Below are 8,186 nucleotides of genomic sequence, written 5' to 3'. Positions count from 1 at the left end.
GTTTTTCAACCACTGTGCCGCGGCACACTAGTGTGCCATGAGATACAGTCTGGTGTGCCGTGGGAGATGATCTAATTTGACATATTTGGGTTAAAAAAATTTTTTGCAGTAATTATAGTCTGCAAATGATGTGTTGTTGTTGAGTGTCTAGAGCACAGCAGTGTAACTGTGTAATACTCTTCCATATCAGTAGGTGGCAGCCGGTAGCTAATTGCTTTGTAAATGCAGGTAAAAAAGTGTCTTATGCTTAAACCAAAAATAAACAAAAGGTGAGTGCCCCTAAGAAAAGGCATTGAAGCTTAGGGAAGGCTATGCAGAACGAAAGTAAAACTGAACTGGCTACAAAGTAAAAAAAAACCCAGAATGCTGGACGACAGCAAAGACTTACTGCAGAGCAAAGACGGCGTCCACAATGTACATCCGAACATGACATGACAATCAACAATGTCCCCACAAAGAAGGAATATTCTTGATTGCTAAAACAAAGTAGATGCGGGGAAATATAAGATATGAAACTGCTCCAGGAAAATACCAACAAAAGAGAAAAAGCCACCAAAATAGGAGCGTAAGACAAGAACTAAAACACTACACACAGGAAAACAGCAAAAAAACTCAATAAGTCAGGGTGTGATGTGACAGTACACCTACTTTGAGACAAGAGCTATAGCGATGCATGCTTGGTTATGCTTTAAAGTCATATCCAACAATTGCGACAATTACTTTTTACTGTCAACTGAGTTTATGAATTCTGCTGGTGGTGTGCCTCCGGATTTTTTTCAACGCAAAAAATGTGCCTTGGCTCAAAAAAGGTTGAAAAACACTGGCATAGACAGTTGAGAAGGGGGTGTCAGGGGGCCGTGGCCTTTTGAAATGGGCATATACATTTGGCAGTCATCTGCATAAAAGTGATAAGACCAATCAATCAATCATCAATCAATGTTTATTTATATAGCCCTAAATCACAAGTGTCTCAAAGGGCTGCACAAGCCACAACGACATCCTCGGTACAAAGCCCACATAAGGGCAAGGAAAAACTCACCCCAGTGGGACGTCGATGTGAATGACTATGAGAAACCTTGGAGAGGACCGCATATGTGGGTAACCCCCGCCCCCCTCTAGGGGAGACCGAATGCAATGGATGTCGAGTGGGTCTGACATAATATTGTGAGAGTCGAGTCCATAGTGGATCCAACATTATAGTAAGAGTCCAGTCCATAGTGGGGCCAGCAGGAGACCATCCCGAGCGGAGACGGGTCAGCAGCACAGAGATGTTCCCATCCGATGCACAGGCGAGCGGTCCACCCCGGGTCCCGACTCTGGACAGCCAGCACTTCATCCATGGCCACCGGACCTGTGCCCCCCCCCCCTCAAGGAAAAGGAGAGCAGAGGAGAAAAGAAAAGAAACGGCAGATCAACTGGTCTAACAGGGGGGCTATTTAAAGGCTAGAGTATACAAATGAGTTTTAAGATGGGACTTAAATGCTTCTACTGAAGTAGCATCTCTAATTGTTACCGGGAGGGCATTCCATAGTACTGGAGCCCCAATAGAAAACGCTTTACAGCCCGCAGACTTTTTTTGGGCTCTGGGAATCACTAATAAGCCGGAGTTCTTTGAAGGCAGATTTCTTGCCGGGACATATGGTACAATACAATCGACAAGATAGGACGGAGCTAGACCGTGTAGTATTTTATACGTAAGTAGTAAAACCTTAAAGTCACATCTTAAGTGCACAGGAAGCCAGTGCAGGTGAGCCAGTATAGGTATATATATATGTATATATGTATATAAAGGTATATACAGTATAGGCGTAATATGATCAAACTTTCTTGTTCTTGTCAAAAGTCTAGCAGCCGCATTTTGTACCAATGGTAGTCTTTTAATGCTAGACATAGGGAGACCCCAAAATAATACGTTACAGTAGTCGAGACGAGACGTAACGAACGCATGAATAATGATCTCAGCGTCACACTCCATGCCTCTTAAAAATCTCTCCAAGAGGTAGGAGATATAGCGCAAACAGGATGGGGCCTAGAATAGATCCCTGGGGGACACCACAGTAAAGCGGAGCAGAAGAAGAGGTGGCCACTATGGACTGGACTCTAACAATATTATGTCAGATCTACTATGACACTCTAATGCAGTCCCCCTGACACCTACACAGTCTCTCAGGCACTCTAAAAGAATTGTGTGGTGGACTGTATCTAAAAGCACTAAAATGGCAGAGCTGCCAGAATCAGACATTAAAAGCAAGTCATTAAAAACCTTTAAAAGTGCAGATTCAGTACTGTGCAAAGCTTTGTATCCAGACTGAAATGGATCTAAAGTGCTATTTTCATCTAAAAAAAAAAGGCTGCAGTTGTGCCAAAACACATTTCTCCAAACTTTTTGACACAAAAGGTCATTTAGAAATGGGCCGATAATTTGACAAACTTGTAGGATTAAGACCTGTTTTTTTGATCAAAGGCTCAATAACAGCTCTTTTACAAAAAGAGGGCATGCTGCCAGAAATCAAACTGCTGTTGCTGATGTCCCTAACAGACAAGTCAATAGAGTCCCAGACTTCTTTAAAAAAGCCAGGGGGGACTGGGTCTGTGGGACAGGACAAGGGTTTTAGTTTGTCAACTATTCCTGTAAGCTCAGGCATGGACGCAGGCTCAAACTGAGTGGCCACACTGAAATCGCCTCTTATCACAAACACTGATAAGAGGCGACTGCAACCCAAGATTGCAAGTTGTCCCTTTGCACGGATAGAAAAGTACAACTTCAGCACAATTGATAATAACTATAGCAACGGCCTTTAAGCATAAGAGTTGTGTGATAACTTACACATAATTAATCTAACATTGAAGCTAAGGGAAGGCTATGCAGAACGAAACTAGCACTGAACTGGCTACAAAGTCAACAAAAACAGAATGCTGGACGACAGCAAAGACTTACTTAGGGACGGCGTGGCGCAGTGGAAGAATGGCCGTGCGCGACCCGAGGGTCCCTGGTTCAATCCCCACCTAGTACCAACCTCGTCATGTCCGTTGTGTCCTGAGCAAGACACTTCACCCTTGCTCCTGATGGGTGCTGGTTAGCGCCTTGCATGGCAGCTCCCGCCATCAGTGTGTGAATGTGTGTGTGAATGGGTAAATGTGGAAGTAGTGTCAAAGCGCTTTGAGTACCTTGAAGGTAGAAAAGCGCTATACAAGTACAACCCATTTATCATTTATCATTTATCCATCCATCCATCCATCTTCTTCCGCTTATCCGAGGTCGGGTCGCGGGGGTAGCAGCCTAAGCAGGGAAGCCCAGACTTTCCTCTCCCCAGCCACTTCGTCCAGCTCTTCCCGGGGGATCCCGAGGCGTTCCCAGGCCAGCCGGGAGACATAGTCTTCCCAACGTGTCCTGGGTCTTCCCCGTGGCCTCCTACCGGTTGGACGTGCCCTAAACACCTCCCGGGGGAGGCGTTCGGGTGGCATCCTGACCAGATGCCCGAACCACCTCATCTGGCTCCTCTCGATGTGGAGGAGCAGTGGCTTTACTTTGAGCTCCCCTCGGATGGCAGAGCTTCTCACCCTATCTCTAAGGGAGAGCCCCGCCACCCGGCGGAGGAAACTCATTTCGGCCGCCTGTACCCGTGATCTTGTCCTTTCGGTCATAACCCAAAGCTCATAGGTAAGGATGGGAACGTAGATCGACCGGTAAATTGAGAGCTTTTCCTTCTGGCTCAGCTCCTTCTTCACCACAACGGATCGATACAGCGTCCGCATTACTGAAGATGCCGCACCGATCCGCCTGTCGATCTCACGATCCACTTTTCCCTCACTCGTGAACAAGACTCCGAGGTACTTGAACTCCTCCACTTGGGGCAGGGTCTCCTCCCCAACCCGGAGATGGCACTCCACCCTTTTCCGGGCGAGAACCATGGTCTCGGACTTGGAGGTGCTGATTCTCATCCCAGTCGCTTCACACTCGGCTGCGAACCGATCCAGCGAGAGCTGAAGATCCTGGCCAGATGAAGCCATCAGGACCACATCATCTGCAAAAAGCAGAGACCTAATCCTGCAGCCACCAAACCGGATCCCCTCAACGCCTTGACTGCGCCTAGAAATTCTGTCCATAAAGGTTATGAACAGAATCGGTGACAAAGGGCAGCCTTGGCGGAGTCCAACCCTCACTGGAAACGTGTCCGACTTACTACCGGCAATGCGGACCAAGCTCTGACACTGATCGTACAGGGAGCGGACAGCCACAATCAGACAGTCCGATACCCCATACTCTCTGAGCACTCCCCACAGGACCTCCCGAGGGACACGGTCAAATGCCTTCTCCAAGTCCACAAAGCACATGTAGACTGGTTGGGCAAACTCCCATGCACCCTCAAGGACCCTGCCGAGAGTATAGAGCTGGTCCACAGTTCCACGACCAGGACGAAAACCACACTGTTCCTCCTGAATCCGAGGTTCGACTATCCGGCGTAGCCTCCTCTCCAGTACACCTGAATAGACCTTACCGGGAAGGCTGAGGAGTGTGATCCCACGATAGTTGGAACACACCCTCCGATTCCCCTTCTTAAAGAGAGGAACCACCACCCCGGTCTGCCAATCCAGAGGTACCGCCCCCGATGTCCACGCGATGCTGCAGAGTCTTGTCAACCAGGACAGCCCCACAGCATCCAGAGCCTTAAGGAACTCCGGGCGGATCTCATCCACCCCCGGGGCCTTGCCACCGAGGAGCTTTTTAACTACCTCAGCAACCTCAGCCCCAGAAATAGAAGAGCCCACCACAGATTCCCCAGGCACTGCTTCCTCATAGGAAGACGTGTCGGTGGGATTGAGGAGGTCTTCGAAGTATTCCCTCCACCGATCCACAACATCCGCAGTCGAGGTCAGCAGAACACCATCCGCACCATACACGGTGTTGACAGTGCACTGCTTCCCCTTCCTGAGGCGGCGGATGGTGGTCCAAAATCGCTTCGAAGCTGTCCGGAAGTCGTTTTCCATATTTCTTATGTGTGTATACCAGTAAATATTTCTTATGTGTGTATACCAGTCAATATTTCTTGTGTATACCAGTCAATATTTATTGTGTATACCAGTCAATATTTCTTGTGTGTATACCAGTCAATGTTTATTGTGTGTGTTTACCAGTCAATATTTCTTGTCTGTATATCAGTCAATATTTCTTATGTGTGTATACCAGTCAATATTTCTTGTGTGTATACCAGTCAATATTTCTTATGTGTTTATACCAGTCAATATTTCCTATGTGTTTATACCAGTCAATGTTTATTGTGTGTATACCAGTCAATATTTCTTATGTGTGTATACCAGTCAATGTTTCTTATGTGTGTATACCAATCAATATTTCGTGTGTGTATACCAGTCAATATATTTTATGTGTGTATACCAGTCAATATTTCTTATGTGTTTATACCAGTCAATGTTTATTGTGTGTATACCAGTCAATATTTCTTATGTGTGTTTACCAGTCAATATTTCTTATGTGTGTATACTAGTCAATATTTCTTGTGTGTTTACCAGTCAATATTTCTTATGTGTGTATACCAATCAATATTTATTGTGTGTATACCAGTCAATATTTCTTATGTGTGCATACCAGTCAATATTTCTTGTGTGTGTATACCAGTCAATATTTCTTATGTGTTTATACCAGTCAATATTTGTTATGTGTGTATACCAGTCAATGTTTATTGTGTGTATACCAGTCAATATTTCTTATGTGTGTATACCAGTCAATATTTCTTGTGTGTTTACCAGTCAATATTTCTTGTGTGTATGCCAGTCAATGTTTATTGTGTGTATACCAGTCAATATTTCTTATGTGTGTATACCAGTCAATTTTTCTTATGTGTGTATACCAGTCAATATTTCTTGTGTATACCAGTCAATATTTCTTGTGTGTATACCAGTCAATGTTTATTGTGTGTGTATACCAGCCAATATTTCATGTGTGTATACCAGTCAATATTTCTTATGTGTGTATACCAGCCAATATTTCTTATGTGTGTATACCAGTCAATATTTCTTATGTGTGTATACCAGTCAATGTTTATTGTGTGTATACCAGTCAATATTTCTTGTGTGTATACCAGTCAATCTTTCTTTTGTGTCCATACAAGTCAATATTTCTTATGTGTCTATACAAGTCAATATTTCTTATGTGTGTATACCAGTCAATATTTCTTATGTGTGTATACCAGTCAATATTTCTTGTGTGTATACCAGTCAATATTTCTTATGTGTGTATGCCAGCCAATGTTTATTGTGTGTATACCAGTCAATATTTATTGTGTGTATACCAGTCAATATTTCTTATGTGTGTATACCTGTCAATGTTTATTGTGTGTATACCAGTCAATATTTCTTATGTGTCTATACCAGTCAATATTTCTTATGTGTTTATACCAGTCAATATTTCTTATGTGTTTATACCAGTCAATGTTTATTGTGTGTATACCAGTCAATATTTCTTATGTGTGTATACCAGTCAATGTTTCTTATGTGTGTATACCAATCAATATTTCTTGTGTGTATACCAGTCAATATTTCTTATGTGTGTATACCAGTCAATATTTCTTATGTGTGTATACCAGTCAATATTTCTTATGTGTGTTTACCAGTCAATATTTCTTATGTGTGTATACCAGTCAATATTTCTTATGTGTGTATACCAGTCAATATTTCTTATGTGTGTATACCAGTCAATATTTCTTATGTGTGTATGCCAGTCAATATTTCTTATGTGTGTATGCCAGTCAATGTTTATTGTGTCTGTATACCAGTCAATATGTCTTGTGTATACCAGTCAATATTTCTTATGTGTGTATACCAGTCAATATTTATCTATACCAGTCAATATTTATAATGTGTGTATAACAGTCAATATTTATAATGTGTGTATAACAGTCAATATTTATTGTGTGTATACCAGTCAATCTTTCTTTTGTATCTATACAAGTCAATATATCTTTTGTGTGTATACCAGTCAATATTTCCTATGTGTGTATACCAGTCAATATTTCTTGTGTGTGTATACCAGTCAATATTTCTTGTGTGTATACCAGTCAATATTTCTTTTGTGTGTGTACCAGTCAATATTTCTTATGTGTGTATACCAGTCAATATGTCTTGTGTGCATACCAGTCAATATTTCTTATGTGTGTATGCCAGTCCATATTTCTTATGTGTGTATGCCAGTCAATATTTCTTGTGTGTATACCAGTCAATATTTATTGTGTGTATACCAGTCAATATTTCTTATGTGTGTATATACCTGTCAATATTTCTTATGTGTGTATACCAGTCAATATTTCTTGTGTATACCAGTCAATATTTCTTGTGTATACCAGTCAATATTTCTTGTGTGTATACCAGTCAATGTTTATTGTGTGTGTATACCAGTCAATATTTCTTATGTGTGTATACCAGTCAATATTTCTTGTGTATACCAGTCAATATTTCTTGTGTGTATACCAGTCAATGTTTATTGTGTGTTTATACCAGCCAATATTTCATGTGTGTATACCAGTCAATATTTCTTATGTGTGTATACCAGTCAATATTTCTTATATGTGTTTGCCAGTCAATATTTATTGTGTGTATACCAGTCAATCTTTCTTTTGTGTCTATACAAGTCAATATTTCTTATGTGTGTATACCAGCCAATATTTCTTATGTGTGTTTACCAGTCAATATTTCTTGTGTATCTATACCAGTTAATATTTATAATGTGTGTATAACAGTCAATATTTATAATGTGTGTATACCGGTCAATATTTATTCTGTGTGAATACCAGTCAATATTTATTGTGTGTGTTTACCCGTCAATATTTATTATGTGTGTATACCAGTCAATATTTATTATGTGTGTTTACCCGTCAATATTTATTATGTGTGTATACCAGTCAATATGAGTTGGACTATCAGCATCTATCCATTTTTGTAATATTACCATTTTAATAACTGCACTTGGTAACCCGTAGACTGCTCATTTCTTTGAGAATAATATTTGTGTGTTGATGGCGAACTGGCGCCGCTAATCGCTAATCGCTGCCGCCAATTGCTAGTGTATCAGTTAGCGCCGCTAATCATTAATCCCCTTCAAAGAATGCAAAGGTTTTTTTGGCATCAAACTGACAAAAATCTCAGAGTATTTTTTTCCATATTCCATCAGTATG

The 8,186-nt window shown here is 41.6% G+C and overlaps 1 protein-coding gene across 1 annotated transcript in view; it reads left to right on the top strand.

Moving 5' to 3' along the window:
• The window catches only part of fas (Fas cell surface death receptor), a 36,753-nt gene that overhangs the window by 8,911 nt on the left and 19,656 nt on the right, over positions 1-8,186 (top strand). The gene's annotated exons all lie outside the window — the stretch shown is intronic.

This window comes from Nerophis lumbriciformis, linkage group LG02 (genome assembly GCF_033978685.3).
Source record: "Nerophis lumbriciformis linkage group LG02, RoL_Nlum_v2.1, whole genome shotgun sequence".
NCBI lineage: Eukaryota > Metazoa > Chordata > Actinopteri > Syngnathiformes > Syngnathidae > Nerophis > Nerophis lumbriciformis.
The sequence above is the reverse complement of the archived record's forward strand: the minus strand, read 5'-3'. Positions and strand labels throughout refer to the sequence as shown.